We start from the raw sequence: 18,180 nt of genomic DNA, 5'->3' as shown, positions 1-18,180 counted from the left end.
TGAATTGGTGAGAGGGTATATACATTGAGCATTTTTTTCTTTGATGCACCTATACTGTAAAAAGCTTATAGACCCTTACTTGTTGTAGGAACTTTTATGCCAATTTATATTAAAAAATAGGTGTTTTTTTGCCATTCAATTGTATATATATGGAAAAGTTTTCCCCAAGTGTGTATATCATATAGAATATTGACATAGTGTTATGAATACCATAATCTGTACATAAATATATTTGAAATCCCTTAGTAGTTTAAAAAGTATACACACATACAGACATTAATTATCATTTGAAAGAGACACTAAATATACTTTGAATTTCAAATAATTTATAGTACGATAAATGATGTCAACACTTTCCTATAGAATACAAGATAGCTAATATAGAAATATTGTATGCTTTATTTTAAAGTGGTTTGTTACATAACAATATTGCAAGTTATGAATGACTTCTGTACCTATAATTCATTAGGCAGAAGACAGAATGACTACAAGAAACCACCCAGAGCACAGTTATCAAGGAAATCCATTTTAACATTTCATAAATGATGTTACTGTGCTATTTGTCAAACCAAGTAATTCAGTTAGAAGTTTTATTAAGTTATCTTAATCAAGTTATATTAAACAAGCAAGACATCTTAAAAGTGCAGATACCTCTTACTGATCCAGAACGTGAAGCACAACTATACAAATCCACCTTAAATGAACTAAAGGCAGAGAAGTTGTGAGAAAGGCAGAGGCTGGATTAGGAAATGAATGCACGTTCGCGAGAGAGAGAGAGGGATACAGGATCTGCCGGGGATACACAATCTGATATGACAAGGGGAAACCCAGTCACCACCTCCCTGTCTCCCCCTCCATTATTATTATTTTTATTTTCCAGCCACCTCTTCCTCCTCCTTCCACTGAACAACACTCAACACAGGCACCTTCATCATCACCATCCTCCTCCTCCTCAGCAGCTGACATTCCTCCTCCTCCTCCAGCTGCTGCTAGTCGTGGTCCCCCCGCCCCCTGCTGCCGCCGCCTCTGCAGGTAACCAGCCTGGAGGGAGGGAGACACGGGGAAAGGACGAGAGGGGAGGGGGCGTCTGTCTGTCTGCGATGATTTATCTGTCCCTTACGTCTCTTTGTAGGGTTTCCATAAAAGTAGAGGGTGTCCTCTAGTAAATGCACTCACGTGTCTGCCGGGGAGTAGCACACATGTGTGTAATATGTACTGCGCACACACCCTTTGCATTTATAGCGGTCTAACTAAATGTAAGAAGCAGACCGAGATAAACGTTTTAGTTGTACAAATACTTGCAGCCTATAGCAGTGTCTGTAGTGTATACGGCAATGCATTAAAGTACCTGAGAGGAGCTAAAAGCTGCTCAGCGGTTGGGTGTTTGCTGCTGATGTGCTTTATGAGGGGAAAAAGATAGACGTACTACTTTATGTCTGGCTTGGTGGTGGATGATTACTATAGACTGTCAGTGGGTGATGGATATATGTAGTTTTACGCCTGTACGGACGAATTGGGTTTGCTTACAAAAACGAGAATAAGTATATTTATTATAAAATACACTCATGTATTTGTTCTGTGAGAATAACCCTGTTGCTGTGTGGTGGGAGGTAACTGCAGAAGAGGAAGAGAAGGGGCTTCCTCCTCTCTGTGGCCTACACCAAGTTACTGGCTTTCCTTTTAGCCCGTGTAGGAAGACAGCAGCCAGCAGCACTGAGGAAGCTGCTGATGATAAGGGAGATGCGGTGAAGTTGGTGCTCTCCCTCTAGAGGCTACGTGTTTAGTAGAATTGGGACTTTTTTTTTCTTCCTGTCTGCGTTGTGTAACGTGTTTGTGTTCATATAAACAGTACGGCTGAGAGGTGAGCTGCTCCTTTATGAATAATATATTTAGAAATATCTAGTAAATGGGCTGCGAAGTGGACACAGAGTAGGAAGGACCAGCTGGGGGTGGCCTCTTGTAAAGGTGATGCCTGCAATACAGGGAGGAGGGTTTTCGTTGCAGCCACTAGTCCTGGAGGATGTTGCTCAGTGTGATAAATAAACTCATGACGTGCGTCACTCATTAATCTTGTCCTCGAGCAAATGGCATCAGGTAAAAATATAGTGAAATTATAATACAATAATAATAAAAAAAAAGATTGCAGAGTTAATTAAAACGAGAATGGTGAAATGTGTGAGAAGCTGGATGTTTCTTGTAATCCTCCCATTCCTTCCCCCTCCTCCACTTCCACAACAGCACCATCACCATCTACACTATCAACCCTCCCCCGTTACTAAAAATAGAAAGCTGGAAGATGGTGCTTGGCAGTGGTGTTGCTCAAGTGATGCTGGCTCCTGCTGTAAGTAAACAAACCAGCCTCCCTGGCTGTATTGCCTCCTATCAGCCATAATGGAGACTCTTCAGGCGTCCCCTCCCCAATATATCTTGTAGGGTTCTTGTTTTTATCACTTTATAATGATGTTTCTGTATTTTGTGCTTTTAAATACACTATACATTTCAATCTCTGTAATAAATATATGTAAAGGTCAAATCTGTTTGCCATCTCCTAACAATTTACCTCAGTATATATCAGAGATGCTGTGGATAGTTTATTTTTTATTTTTTTGAGAGGGAGTTAAATATTGTGCTCCTTATAATTTGTGGGGATTGGTAGTTTCAAATTATTAGTGTGTTTTACTAACCCTAAACATTTATTGTATTGTACTTGTTTAAACATTAAATATTAGAATCAAAATAAGTGCAACTAGCAGTTCATAAAATGAAGCAAGCAGATTAAAGAACACAGATAAACATATGCACTATTTGTGGGCAATAAATTGCACATAGAGGTTCATGCAAAATATCAGATGCAGTTTAATGTAACAAAAATGTGTAGTATGTTGCATTCTGATACATAATCTGCACATTTCTGCAGGTGGAGACACAAATACACTGTAACATGCAACACAGCTATATTTCTTATAAATAGACCTGCTGAAACAAATAGGCTGGGGAAAAAATATTCAGTGGCAGGCAGTCACACTCAGATTTATATATACAGTATCTTACAGGTGCATGGCTGCCCATACATTTAAACACTTATGTATTAGGCTAGTGAATACAGATACATGCTCACATTTTAACCCCGGACCAGCGACGTACCCTGTATGTCGCTGGTCTTTTTTTGGGACTTGATTGTTTTATAGTGCGGTCTTGCCACCAGCGTTGAGACTGCTCTATTCCACAAAGCCTGCTGGAGGGAGGGAATTAATAGCGTGTTCTTGCTAGACTTGTGCTATTATGTCTTGGAAAAACCCTTAACGACCAGTGACATACAGGGTACATTGTGGTCATTAAGGGGTTAATGGAGCTATGCAGACACTTGACTGGCATGCTGTCTGTAAATATGCAACTTTTGCATTTTGTGTCTTGGGAGGGGAAGTTTCCAAAAGGTTAAAGACCTGAGAAGATAGTAAAAATTGCAAGTGTTTCCATGTAGAGGCCTAGTTTTTTTTAAATATTACAAATAAGAGGGTGGTGCCTATTTTAGGTAACATAGAACACATTGGATTTTAGTCCTATAAAGTTACAGTACATACCAATTAAGTAAGTTTACATCCAGATCACTCAGCATCAACTCCTATGTATGTGTAGACATATAATATATTTTTTATGTTAAGTTGTTTTTTTATGAAGTCATGCCTTTTTATTGAGCAGTAGCTTTCTAGTTTCTTATAGGTTAACAGTAAAAGAGGGAAGGGGTTGACAATTAAAGTTATATTAACGTTATAATCTTGCATAAGCTACATTGATTATGTTATTTATTATGTTTGCATACATATGGTGAAAATACACTAAGCTCTTTTAAGCAGAAAAAATGCACAATTATTTCAGAATTTAATACATTTTTGATCGTTTATGAAACGGCTCCGATCTTGACAATATTAATATATCAGACAGATAAGCGACATGTTTTTGTAACATTTAGAGCAAAATAATTGATTTAGTCTACCAATCGGTGCTATGAATATAAATGTCTTTGATTCTTAATTCAGGAAATTTACTTTGTATTTTAAACATTTGTATTGCTTTTTAACCTCTTAAGGACATATGACGGAATTTTTCCGTCATAAAACAATTGAGCAAACTGAAAGCTGTATCCTTAAAGGGTTAATTGGAGTATTTGTATTCTTTATTTACATGCAGTACAATTTGTGTTTTAATGGCAAGTGAAGTGCATGCCTAAAATGACTTTATACAATTTACGAAGCAGCATTAAAAAAGTACTATTTTTTGTAATTTTGAATGGGATGCATGTGAATCATTTTGAGATTTTAGTACAAAGTGTTTATGCATAGTAAAATAACTTTGCAGAATATTTCTATTTATTTTGCACCCCTCTTTAATCTAACTCTGAAATTTTAATTTTTTTCCAATTTTGAGAATTAATGTGCACACTGCAGACTTCACAAGCCTTGTTTTTACTAACAAAATGAGTCTGTGTATACACCTGTAACATGTCAGGATTGTCTTCTCCAAAAAATGTTTTTTGTGTGGAATTTTGCTATTGAAAAACAACTGCAGCAAGCAATCTGTTAAAGCATTCAACATGTTTACATTCGCATAATATATTAATTTATTGCAAGACTGCAGAAAACATCTTGTAATTACAAAGTTTGTTCCTATCATAAATCACATAACAATTGATCATTCTCTTCCAATAAATATAGTAAAATATTTTCTCTGACACACTGTCAAAACAAATTATAGCTATCAACAAACAGATACAATTATCATTTTATAGTATAACTGGCTTTGAGAAGTAACAATTTCATGCAGTTAAAGGGACGTGGAACCCAACATTTTTCTTTCATGATTTTGATAGAGCATAAAGTTTAAACAATTTACCTCCGATCAGCAGCTAGCTCCCAGTAGCGCCCCTGAGCCTACCTAGGTATGCTTTTCAACAGAGGATTCTAAGATAACAAAGAAATTTAGATGATAGAGGTACATTCAAAAGTTGTTTAAAATTGCATGCTCTATCTGAGTTATGAAAGTTTAATTTTGACTACTAACGTCCTGTTAAATAGAGGTTACCTTTAGGGATTGAAATGTGCTTAAACAGTTGTACAGCAATACAAATTGGCATCACTTTAGCAGGAAACAGACAGAGATCATTAAATGTTTTTAGACAGGTGTTTCCAAGTAATTGTTCCAAGAAAAGAACAGATCCTAAGGCAACACATCAAGCTACAGGCACCTTCCTTCAAAACTAACTACAGGACTGTACTTACTTGTGAAGCCTCTAAATAGAGATTTTCAGCCAGCCAGGGTGCCAAGCCTAACTTTTGATTTTAGCTTATTTTTGGATGAAACTTTAGCCAGGGGTCAGTAAAATCAGCCGGGTGGTGCACCAATTAAAAAGGTCCTGGGGAGAACACTGATACATAAAACAAACAAATCACACAGTGCTTACTACAAGCTATTTAATGGAAACACAACCTAGCTGATTTTACTGACCACCTGGCTAAAATGAAGCCATGATTAAAGTGATGGCAAAGAACAAGGGTTTTGAATTTACCATCTGGTGTAAATTTAATAAATAATAGGAGTTTCATTGGTGAAAATATACAATTTTCAAAATTTTCCTTCAAAACGTTCCATTCACATTGCTTGGTCTGGCAGCCCCGACACTAAGACCATTTTTTCTTACTATGACGTGTTCGTCCTTCTCCAATAGGATTAGTGACATTTTGGCATGTATCACATAAAAAAAACTAGGAAAAAACATAATTTCTCCAACATTGGTGTGTCCGGTCCACGGCGTCATCCTTACTTGTGGGAATATCTCTTCCCCAACAGGAAATGGCAAAGAGTCCCAGCAAAGCTGGCCATATAGTCCCTCCTAGGCTCCGCCCACCCCAGTCATTCTCTTTGCCGTTGCACAGGCAACATCTCCACGGAGATGGTTAAGAGTATGTGGTGTTTAGTTGTAGTTTTTTTATTCTACTATCAAGAGTTTGTTATTTTAAAATAGTGCTGGTATGTACTATTTACTCTGAAACAGAAAAAGATGAAGATTTCTGTTTGTGAGAGGAAGATAATTTTAGCAGACAGTAACTAAAATCGATTGCTGTTTCCACATAGGACTGTTGAGATGAAGTAACTTCAGTTGGGGGAAAGAGCAGACTTTTCTGCTTAAGGTATGACTAGCCATATTTCTAACAAGACCATGTAATGCTGGAAGGCTGTCATTTCCCCTCATGGGGACCGGTAAGCCATTTTCTTAGTCTCAAACAGAATAAAGGGCTTAATATGGGTTATAAAACTGGTAGACACTTTTATGGGCTAAATCGATTGCTTTATTTGGACATTTTATACATGTTTATGCTGATAATTCACACTTGTAAACTTGGGGAACGTTTTTTAACGTCAGGCACTATGTTAGACACCTTTTCCAGTCAGGAAGGGCCTTCCCAGTTGTAGGCTGAGCCTCATTTTCGCGCCATTACTGCGCAGTTGTTTTTGAGAGCAAGACATGCAGATGCATGTGTGAGGACCCGAAAGTAGTTGGAAAAGTTCCTAGAAGGCATCATTGGGTATCGTATTCCCCTCTGGGCTTGGTAAAGTCACAGCAAAGGCTGTAGCTGGGACTGTATAGGGGTTAAATCTGTAACCGGCTCCGTTTTCGTTATTTTAAGGGTTAAAGCTCTGAAAATTGGTGTGCAATACTTTTAATGCTTTAAGACACTGTGGTGAAATTTTGGTAAATTTTGAACAATTCCTTCATATTTTTTCACATATTCAGTAATAAAGTGTGCTCTGTTTTAAAATTTAAAGAGACAGTAACGGTTTTGTTTTAAAACGGTTTTTGTGCTTTATTGACAAGTTTAAGCCTGTTTAACATGTCTGTGCCTTCAGATAAGCTATGTTCTATATGTATGAAAGCCAATGTGTCTCCCCCTTCAAAATTGTGTGATAATTGTGCCATAGCGTCCAAACAAAGTAAGGACAGTACTGCCACAGATAATGAAATTGCCCAAGATGATTCCTCAGATGAGGGGAGTAGACATGGTTCTACATCATCTCCTTCTGTGTCTACACCAGTTTTGCCCACGCAGGAGGCCCCTAGTACTTCTAGCGCGCCAATGCTTATTACCATGCAACAATTGACGGCTGTAATGGATAACTCCATAGCAAATATTTTATCCAAAATGCCTGCATATCAGAGAAAGCGCGATTGCTCTGTTTTAAACACAGAAGAGCAGGAGGGCGCTGATGATAATTGTTCTGTCATACCCTCACACCAATCTGAAGGGGCCATGAGGGAGGTTTTGTCAGATGGGGAAATTTCAGATTCAGGAAAAATTTCTCAACAGGCTGAACCTGATGTTGTGACATTTAAATTTAAATTAGAACATCTCTGCGCACTGCTTAAGGAGGTGTTATCTACTCTGGATGATTGTGACAACTTGGTCATTCCAGAAAAATTATGCAAGATGGACAAGTTCCTAGAGGTTCCGGTGCACCCCGACGCTTTTCCTATACCCAAGCGGGTGGCGGACATAGTGAATAAGGAGTGGGAGAAGCCCGGCATAACTTTTTGTTCCCCCTCCTATATTTAAGAAATTATTTCCTATGGTCGACCCCAGAAAGGACTTATGGCAGACAGTCCCTAAGGTCGAGGGGGCAGTTTCTACTCTAAACAAGCGCACTACTATTCCTATCGAGGATAGTTGTGCTTTCAAAGATCCTATGGATAAAAAATTGGAAGGTTTGCTTAAAAAGATTTTTGTACAGCAAGGTTACCTTCTACAACCCATTTCGTGCATTATTCCTGTCACTACAGCAGCGTGGTTCTGGTTCGAGGAACTAGAAAAGTCGCTCAGTAGAGAGACTCCATATGAGGAGGTTATGGACAGAGTTCACACACTTAAGTTGGCTAACTCTTTTATTTTAGATGCCGCTTTGCAAATAGCTAGATTAGCGGCGAAAAATTCAGGGTTTGCAATTGTGGCGCGCAGAGCGCTTTGGCTAAAGTCTTGGTCAGCGGATGTATCATCCAAGACAAAATTGCTTAACATCCCCTTCAAGGGTAAAACTCGCTTTGGACCAGAATTGAAAGAGATTATCTCAGACATCACTGGGGGAAAAGGGCCACGCCCTCCCACAAGATAGGCCTTTCAAGGCCAAGAATAAGTCTAATTTTCGTTCCTTTCGTAATTTCAGGAACGGACCGGCCTCTAATTCTGCATCCTCTAAGCAAGAGGGTAATGCCTCACAGTCCAAACCAGCCTGGAAACCGATGCAAGGCTGGAACAAGGGTAAGCAGACCAAGAAGCCTGCTACCGCTAACAAAACAGCATGAAGGAGTAGCCCCCGATCCGGGACCGGATCTAGTGGGGGGCAGACTCTCTCTCTTTGCTCAGGCTTGGGCAAGAGATGTTCAGAATCCCTGGACGCTAGAAATAGTTTCTCAGGGTTATCTTCTGGAATTCAAGGAACTACCCCCAAGGGGAAGGTTCCACATGTCTCACTTATCCTCAAACCAAATAAAGAGACAGGCGTTCTTACATTGTGTAGAAGACCTGTTAAAGATGGGAGTGATACACCCAGTTCCAATGACGGAACAAGGAATGGGATTTTACTCAAATCTGTTCGTAGTTCCCAAAAAAGAGGGAACCTTCAGACCGATTCTGGATTTAAAGATCCTAAACAAATTTCTCAGGGTACCATCGTTCAAAATGGAAACCATTCGAACGATTCTACCCACTATCCAGGAAGGTCAATTTATGACTACCGTGGATCTAAAGGATGCGTACCTACATATTCCTATCCACAAAGGACATCATCAGTTCCTAAAGTTCGCCTTTCTGGACAAACATTACCAGTTTGTGGCCCTCCCATTCGGATTAGCCACTGCTCCAAGGATTTTCACAAAGGTACTCGGGTCCCTTCTAGCGGTTCTAAGACCGAGGGGCATTGCAGTAGTACCATACTTGGACGACATTCTAATACAAGCGTCGTCCCTTTCAAAAGCAAAGGCTCATACAGACATCGTTCAGATCTCACGGATGGAAGGTGAACATAGAAAAAAGTTCTCTGTCTCCGTCGACAAGAGTTCCCTTCTTGGGAACAATAATAGATTCCTTAGAAATGAGGATTTTTCTGACAGATGTCAGAAAGTCAAAACTTCTAAGCGCTTGTCAAGTTCTTCATTCTGTTCCACGTCCTTCCATAGCTCAGTGCATGGAAGTAGTAGGGTTGATGGTTGCAGCAATGGACATAGTTCCTTTTGCGCAAATTCATCTAAGACCATTACAACTGTGCATGCTGAAACAGTGGAATGGGGACTATACAGACTTGTCTCCAGTGATTCAAGTAGATCAGAAGACCAGAGATTCACTCCGTTGGTGGATATCCCTGGACCACCTATCCCAGGGAATGAGCTTCCGCAGACCAGAGTGGGTCATTGTCACGACCGACGCCAGTCTAGTGGGCTGGGGTGCGGTCTGGGAATCCCTGAAAGCTCAGGGACTATGGTCTCAGGAAGAGTCTCTTCTCCCGATAAACATTCTGGAACTAAGAGCGATATTCAATGCTCTCAGGGCTTGGCCTCAGCTTGCAAAGGCCAGATTCATAAGATTCCAATCAGACAACATGATGACTGTTGCGTATATCAATCATCAGGGGGGAACAAGGAGTTCCCTGGCGATGAAAGAAGTGACCAAAATAATACAATGGGCGGAGAATCACTCCTGCCATCTATCTGCGATCCACATGCCAGGTGTGGAAAACTGGGAAGCGGATTATCTGAGTCGTCAGACATTCCATCCGGGGGAGTGGGAACTCCACCCGGAGATTTTTGCACAGTTGACTCAATTATGGGGCATTCCAGACATGGATCTGATGGCGTCTCGTCAGAACTTCAAGGTTCCTTGCTACGGGTCCAGATCCAGGGATCCCAAGGCGACTCTAGTAGATGCACTAGTAGCGCCTTGGTCCTTCAACCTAGCTTATGTGTTTCCACCGTTTCCTCTCATTCCCAGGCTGGTAGCCAGGATCAAACAGGAGAGGGCCTCTGTGATCTTGATAGCTCCTGCGTGGCCACGCAGGACTTGGTATGCAGACCTGGTGAATATGTCATCGATTCCACCATGGAAGCTACCTTTGAGACAGGACCTTCTTGTTCAGGGTCCATTCGAACATCCAAATCTGGTCTCCCTCCAGCTGACGGCTTGGAGATTGAACGCTTGATTCTATCAAAGCGTGGGTTTTCAGATTCTGTGATACTCTGGTTCAGGCCAGAAAACCGGTAACTAGAAAGATTTACCATAAAATATGGAAAAGATATATCTGCTGGTGTGAATCCAAGGGATTCCCATGGAATAAGATATAAAATTCCTAAGATTCTTTCCTTTCTGCAAGAAGGTTTGGATAAAGGATTATCTGCGAGTTCTCTAAAGGGACAGATTTCTGCTTTATCTGTCTTACTACACAAACGACTGGCAGCTATGCCAGATGTTCAAGCATTTGTTCAGGCTCTGGTTAGGATCAAGCCTGTTTACAGACCTTTGACTCCTCCCTGGAGTTTAAATCTAGTCCTTTCAGTTCTTCAAGGGGTTCTGTTTGAACCTCTACATTCCATAGATATTAAGTTGTTATCTTGGAAAGTTTTGTTTTTGGTTGCTATTTCTTCTGCTAGAAGAGTTTCAGAGTTATCTGCTCTGCAGTGTTCTCCGCCCTATCTGGTGTTCCATGCAGATAAGGTGGTTTTGCGTACTAAGCCTGGTTTTCTTCCAAAGGTTGTATCTAACAAAAATATTAACCAGGAGATAGTTGTACCTTCTTTGTGTCCGAATCCAGTTTCAAAGAAGGAACGTTTGTTACACAATTTGGACGTAGTCCGTGCTCTAAAATTCTATTTAGAAGCTACAAAAGTTTTCAGACAAACATCTTCTCTGTTTGTCGTCTTCTGGTAAAAGGAGAGGTCAAAAAGCGACTTCTACCTCTCTTTCTTTCTTTTTGGCTTAAAAGCATCATCCGATTGGCTTACGAGACTGCCGGACGGCAGCCTCCTGAAAGAATCACAGCTCCCTCCACTAGGGCTGTGGCTTCCACATGGGCCTTCAAGAACGAGGCTTCTGTTGATCAGATATGTAAGGCAGCGACTTGGTCTTCACTGCACACTTTTGCCAAATTTTACAAATTTGATACTTTTGCTTCTTCGGAGGCTATTTTTGGGAGAAAGGTTTTGCAAGCCGTGGTGCCTTCCGTTTAGGTTACCTGACTTGCTCCCTCCCTTCATCCGTGTCCTAAAGCTTTGGTATTGGTTCCCACAAGTAAGGATGACGCCGTGGACCGGACACACCAATGTTGGAGAAAACAGAATTTATGCTTACCTGATAAATTACTTTCTCCAATGGTGTGTCCGGTCCACGGCCCGCCCTGGTTTTTTAATCAGGTCTGATGAATTATTTTCTCTAACTACAGTCACCACGGTACCATATGGTTTCTCCTATATTTTTCCTCCTGTCCGTCGGTCGAATGACTGGGGTGGGCGGAGCCTAGGAGGGACTATATGGCCAGCTTTGCTGGGACTCTTTGCCATTTCCTGTTGGGGAAGAGATATTCCCACAAGTAAGGATGACGCCGTGGACCGGACACACCGTTGGAGAAAGTAATTTATCAGGTAAGCATAAATTCTGTTTTATACTTACCTGATTATTTTCTTTCCTGGCATGGAGAGTACACAAATCCATTCAATTACTAGTGGGAATTCAACTCCTGGCCACCAGGTAGAGGCAAATAACACCCCAGCAAAGCTTCAAGTATCCTCCCACTACCCACAATTCCCAGTCATTCAGCCAAGGAATTATGGAAAGAGAAGAAGACTAAAAGGGTATAGAGGTGCCTAAGGTTTAGAAAATGACAAAAAGCTGTCTTAAAATAAATAAGGGCGGGTTGTGGACTCTCCATGCACGGAAAGAAAAGAATTGATCAGGTAAGTATAAATTATGTTTTCTTTTCAATGGCATGGAGAGTCAACCAATCCATTCAATTACTAGTTGGAACCAATACCAAAGCTAGAGTCCACAGAATGGAAGGGAGGGATACACAAGACAGGCAAACCTAGACAAAATGTACCATTGCTTGAAGAACTTTCCTCCCAAAAGAAACCTCAGCTGAGGCAAAAACATCAAATTTTGAAAAAGTATGCAATGATGACCAAGTGGCCACCTTGCAAATCTATTCCATAGAAGCATAATTTTTAAAGGCCCAAGAGCAAGCGACAACCCTAGTGGAGTGAGCCATAATTTACTTTGGAAGCTGCTATCCAGCTGTCTCATAAGCCAATCGAATAACACTTCTCAACCAGAAGGAGAGAGTAGAAGATGTGGCCTTCTGACCCCTCCTTTTACCAGAAAAGACAACAAAAAGAGCAGAAGATTGACGAAAATCTTATGTAACCTGTAAATACAGGGAGTGCAGAATTATTAGGCAAATGAGTATTTTGACCACATCATCCTCTTTATGCATGTTGTCTTACTCCAAGCTGTATAGGCTCGAAAGCCTACTACCAATTAAGCATATTAGGTGATGTGCATCTCTGTAATGAGAAGGGGTGTGGTCTAATGACATCAACACCCTATATCAGGTGTGCATAAATATTAGGCAACTTCCTTTCCTTTGGCAAAATGGGTCAAAAGATGGACTTGACAGGCTCAGAAAAGTAAAAAATAGTGAGATATCTTGCAGAGGGATGCAGCACTCTTAAAATTGCAAAGCTTCTGAAGCGTGATCATCGAACAATCAAGCGTTTCATTCAAAATAGTCAACAGGGTCGCAAGAAGCGTGTGGAAAAACCAAGGCGCAAAATAACTGCCCATGAACTGAGAAAAGTCAAGCGTGCAGCTGCCAAGATGCCACTTGCCACCACCAGTTTGGCCATATTTCAGAGCTGCAACATCACTGGAGTGCCCAAAAGCACAAGGTGTGCAATACTCAGAGACATGGCCAAGGTAAGAAAGGCTGAAAGACGACCACCACTGAACAAGACACACAAGCTGAAACGTCAAGACTGGGCCAAGAAATATCTCAAGACTGATTTTTCTAAGGTTTTATGGACTGATGAAATGAGAGTGAGTCTTGATGGGCCAGATGGATGGGCCCGTGGCTGGATTGGTAAAGGGCAGAGAGCTCCAGTCCGACTCAGACGCCAGCAAGGTGGAGGTGGAGTACTGGTTTGGGCTGGTATCATCAAAGATGAGCTTGTGGGGCCTTTTCGGGTTGAGGATGGAGTCAAGCTCAACTCCCAGTCCTACTGCCAGTTTCTGGAAGACACCTTCTTCAAGCAGTGGTACAGGAAGAAGTCTGCATCCTTCAAGAAAAACATGATTTTCATGCAGGACAATGCTCCATCACACGCGTCCAAGTACTCCACAGCGTGGCTGGCAAGAAAGGGTATAAAAGAAGAAAATCCATTGAGAACCTGTGGTCCATCATCAAATGTGAGATTTACAAGGAGGGAAAACAGTACACCTCTCTGAACAGTGTCTGGGAGGCTGTGGTTGCTGCTGCACGCAATGTTGATGGTGAACAGATCAAAACACTGACAGAATCCATGGATGGCAGGCTTTTGAGTGTCCTTGCAAAGAAAGGTGGCTATATAGGTCATTGATTTGTTTTTGTTTTGTTTTTGAATGTCAGAAATGTATATTTGTGAATGTTGAGATGTTATATTGGTTTCACTGGTAAAAATAAATAATTGAAATGGGCATATATTTGTTTTTTGTTAAGTTGCCTAATAATTATGCACAGTAATAGTCACCTGCACACACAGATATCCCCCTAAAATAGCTATAACTAAAAACAAACTAAAAACTACTTCCAAAACTATTCAGCTTTGATATTAATGAGTTTTTTGGGTTCATTGAGAACATGGTTGTTGTTCAATAATAAAATTAATCCTCAAAAATACAACTTGTCTAATAATTCTGCACTCCCTGTAGAACTTCAAAGCACGCACAACATTCAGATTGTGCAACAACCACTCCTCCTTAGAGGAATGATTAGGACAAAAAGAAGGAACAACAATTTCTTGGTTAATATTGAGTGAAACCACCTTAGGTAGGAATCCTAATTTAGTACGGAGAACCGCCTTATCTGCATGAAGAAAAAGATAAGGATAATCACACTGTAGAGCCAAAAGTTCTGAAAATCTACGGGCAGAGGAAATTGCCAGCAGAAGCAAAAACCTTCCAGGAGAATATCAACAGAATGCATAGGCTCAAATGGAGCCTGCTGCAAAACCTTAAGAACTAGATTAAGACTCCAAGGAGGAGCAATTGACCTAAACACCGGCCTGATTCTAACCAAAGCCTGGACAAAAGATTGACCATCTGGCAAAATTGCCAGGCACTTCTGCAGAAGAATCGACAGAGCCAAAATCTGACCCCTTAAGGCACTGACTGATAAACCCCTCTCCAGGCCCTCCTGAATAAAGGACAGAATACAGGGAATTCTCACCTGACTCCAAGAAAAAACTCTAGATCCGCACCAATGAATGTATTTACGCTATACCTTATAATAAATCTTGCTTACAAGCCTGAATCATAGTCTCAATAACCTTCACAGAAAAACGTCTGGATAAGACGGAGTTCAATCTCTAAGCAGTCCGCTTCAGAGAGACTAAGTTCAGATGGAGGAAGGAACCCTGAAGTAGAAGTTCCCTCCTCAGAGGCAATTTCCACAGGGGAAATTACATCTTCGGGAAAAAGTGTGAGTGTAAGGGCGCTAAAAAAGCTAAAGGTAAGGAGGGCAACCAGAGGAAACAGAAAAATTAGACGGAAATCCCATGGCACTACCAGAGCTGCTTGAGGATCTTGCTCCGTATTCTGGAAGCTTGGTTTTTAGACAAGATGCCATCAGATCCAACTCTGGAACTCCCCATTTGAGGATTAAAGGGACAGTTCACCCAAAAACTTTATCCCCTTTAAATTATTCCCAATGATCCTTTTTACCTGTTAGTGTATTAAATTTGTTGCAAGTGGCTCCTTTACTCCTATTTCAGCATTTGAAATAGCAGATTTAGCTTGTGGTTTCCCAACCTATACTGAAAGTTTTGATACTGGTGTATACGCTATTGACAAGCCTAAGTAAACACAGCCAGCAGAAGAGATTACACCCTCAGTGGAGGGCATGATAGTTAAGTAATAAAATGATAATTTTCCATTGTTTTCTCTATGTATTGAGCTTTGGTGTTCCAGACAAATATAAGATAAGGAAGCAAGTCTGTGTACATAAAAGTGATAACATAATGAGATCTGATATTACCTGAAGCCCAACCCATTGTAATAGGCTGTGGTTTCAAAGCACAAAACCAGCTACTTCAGATACACAAATAAACCCGAAAATGCAATTTCTCAAATATTTTATACTCTGCAGTTGGTATAACAAGTCATTTAAAATACGTTTATGGAAAAACAATTTTACAGTGTACTTTTCCTTTAACATGAAAATAATTCTGGATGCAGAGCTCAATTACCCTGGATTAAACGTCTGCTCTGCTTAGATAATCCACTTCCCAGTTGTCCACCCCTGGGGTATGAATGGCAGAGAGATCACAATTGTGAGACTCTGTCCACTGAAGAATGCGAGTCACCTCCTTCATAGTTAACACGCTCTGAGTTTCTCCTTGGTGGTCGATATACGCTACCGAAGTGATGTTGTCCATTTTAAATCTGAGAAACCGGACTAAACTCAGTTGAGGCCAAGTTGTTAGAGCATTGAGAATTGCTCTCAATTCTAGGATATTTATAGGGAGGGCAGACTCCTGAGTCCAAAATCCCTGAGCTCTTGGGGACCCCCAAACTGCTCCCCAGCCTAACAGGCTGGTATCCGTGGTCACAATCTCCCAAGAAGGTCTCGGGAAACAAGTTCCCTGAGACAAGCGGTCCTGGGCGATCCACCAAGACAGAGAAATCCTTGTCTGAGAGTCTAAAACTATCCTCTGAGAGAGATCCATTGACTGAGCATACATAACTGTAGAGGTCTCAGATGGAGGCGAGCAAACAGAATAATGTCCATAGATGCCACCATGAAACCAATTACTTAAATGCATACTGCCACTGATGGATGAACAGAGAACTGAAGAGATGACAGGCCTTCAGAAGCTTGAATCTTCTGACCTCTGTTAAAAAAAAATCTTCATAGATACTGAGTCTATGATTGTCCCCAGAAAATATATCCTGGTACTTGGCACAAAGGAACTTTTCCCTAGATTCACCTTCCACCCGTGATAGCGGAGAATGACTAACAGAGAATCTGTATGGGATTTTGCTAACTGAAAAGTTGGCGCCTGAACCAAGATGTCGTCCAGGTAAGGAGCCACCGCAATCCCTAGAGACCTGGCCACAGCCAGAAGAGCCCCTAGAACCTTAGTAAAGATTTGAGGAGCAGTGGCGAGGCTGAAAGTGAAGGCTTCAAATTGGGCTTCAAAATGTTAATCCAAAAAAGCGAACGTCAGGAACTTTGAAATGTTCCCTGTGGATAGGCACATGAAGATACGCATCCTTTAGGTCTATGGTGGTCATACATTGACCCTCCTGAACCAGAAAGAGAATAGAACGAATAGTCTCCATTTAGGAGGACCGAACCTTGAGAAATTTGTTGGGACTTGAGGTCTAGAAAGGGTTAAAAAGTTCCCTCCCTTTTTGGGAACCAGAAAAAGATTTGAATAAAATCCCTGACCCTGTTCTGCTAGAGGATAATTACTCCCAGAGAAGACAGATTCCTTCTGCAGTTTAAGAAGGCCTCTCTCTTTACCTGGTTTACATATAATCTTGATAATAGAAATCTGTCCCTGGGGGGACAAGATTTGAATCCTGTCCTGTATCCCTGGAGACTACATCCACTGCCCAAGGATCTGGAGCATCGTAAATCCATGCCTGCTGAAAGAAGGAAAGCCTGCCCCCTACCTGATCCAGAACTGGACAGAGGGCGGCCCCTTCATGCTGAGTTAGCGTCAGCGGAAGGTTTTCTGTACTGCTTACCCTTATTCCAGGGCTGACTAGCTCTCCCAAGAAGTCTTGGCTTGCTCAGATTAATAAGAGGAAATTTTCTGTCCCTTAAAGTTACCAAAGGAACGAAAATTAGTTTTATAATTGGGACTATTCCCCTTATCCTGTGGTAAAAAGACTCCTTTTCCACCAGTAACCGTGAAAATTATCTTTACCAGACCAGGTAGAGACAGAAGCTTGGATTTGGAAGTCACATCCGCAGACCAAGACTTTAACCAAATGACTCTGTGTGCTAGTATCGCAAAACTAGAAATCTTGGCTCCCAGCCTGACAGCCTGCATACTGGCATCACAGATAAAAGTATTAGCCAACTTTAGAGCCTTGATCCTATCTTGGATCTTCTCTATAGTAGTCTCCTCTAAAATTAAAAGAATGAGTCACACTAATAATAGGCTGCACCAGCAACTGTCGCAATACTATCAACTGGTTATCACTGCAAACCCTGATGAAGAAACCTCTTTCTTAAACAATCCTCCAGTTTCTTATCCATAGGGTCTCTAAAAGAGGAACTATCCTCAAGAGGAATAGTAGTTCTCTTGGCTAAGGTAGATATAGCACCCTCTACTCTAGGAACAGTGCGCTAACAGAGCTCGCACTAAATTAGCCACAGGAAACATCCTTTAAAAATACTGGAGATGGGTTAAAAGGAACACCCAGCTTTTCCCATTCCTGAGATTAGTCAGACGTGATCTGGAACAGGAAAACCTCCACAGATTTAGATTTGACATCAAAAACTCTTTTCAGTTTATTAGCTTTTTTTAGGAACCTCTGCAATTGATTCAGAGTCATCCAAAGTAGCTAACACCTCCTTCAAAAGTAAACAGAGATTCTGAATTAGAGATCTCGCCCTCAGAAGCTGCAGATGAATGATCCTCGCTAGATAACTCAGAAAGACTAACCAAATCAGTCTTGACGGAAACGGAACCCATAGAAATGTTCTTGGATTCCCTCTTCCTTTTATCAGAACTAGGTAAAGCACTTAGGGCTGCAGGAACTGCAGAAGTCAACTGCGCAGCAAAATCTTTAGTCAAACAAACACTCCCAGAAACTGACTGAGAGGAACCGCAGGGCACTGTATGTGAATCTGTCAAAGAACAGCATTATCCTGAGAAAAAGA

General features: G+C 41.1%; 1 protein-coding gene across 5 annotated transcripts in view; it reads left to right on the top strand.

Moving 5' to 3' along the window:
• The first annotated feature begins 809 nt into the window (after window positions 1-809).
• AKT3 (AKT serine/threonine kinase 3) overlaps window positions 810-18,180 on the top strand; it is a 995,132-nt gene continuing 977,761 nt past the window's right edge. For 2 of the 5 annotated variants that reach the window (XM_053711160.1, XM_053711156.1), the window contains exon 1: window positions 810-1,032. The gene's annotated coding sequence lies outside the window, so the exon portion shown is untranslated. Of the gene's footprint in view, window positions 1,033-1,660; window positions 1,862-1,984; window positions 2,095-2,298; window positions 2,342-18,180 lie in introns of those variants that run through there. The other 3 variants (XM_053711157.1, XM_053711159.1, XM_053711158.1) reach the window with 3 other exon arrangements.

This window comes from Bombina bombina, chromosome 4 (genome assembly GCF_027579735.1).
Source record: "Bombina bombina isolate aBomBom1 chromosome 4, aBomBom1.pri, whole genome shotgun sequence".
NCBI lineage: Eukaryota > Metazoa > Chordata > Amphibia > Anura > Bombinatoridae > Bombina > Bombina bombina.
The sequence above is the reverse complement of the archived record's forward strand: the minus strand, read 5'-3'. Positions and strand labels throughout refer to the sequence as shown.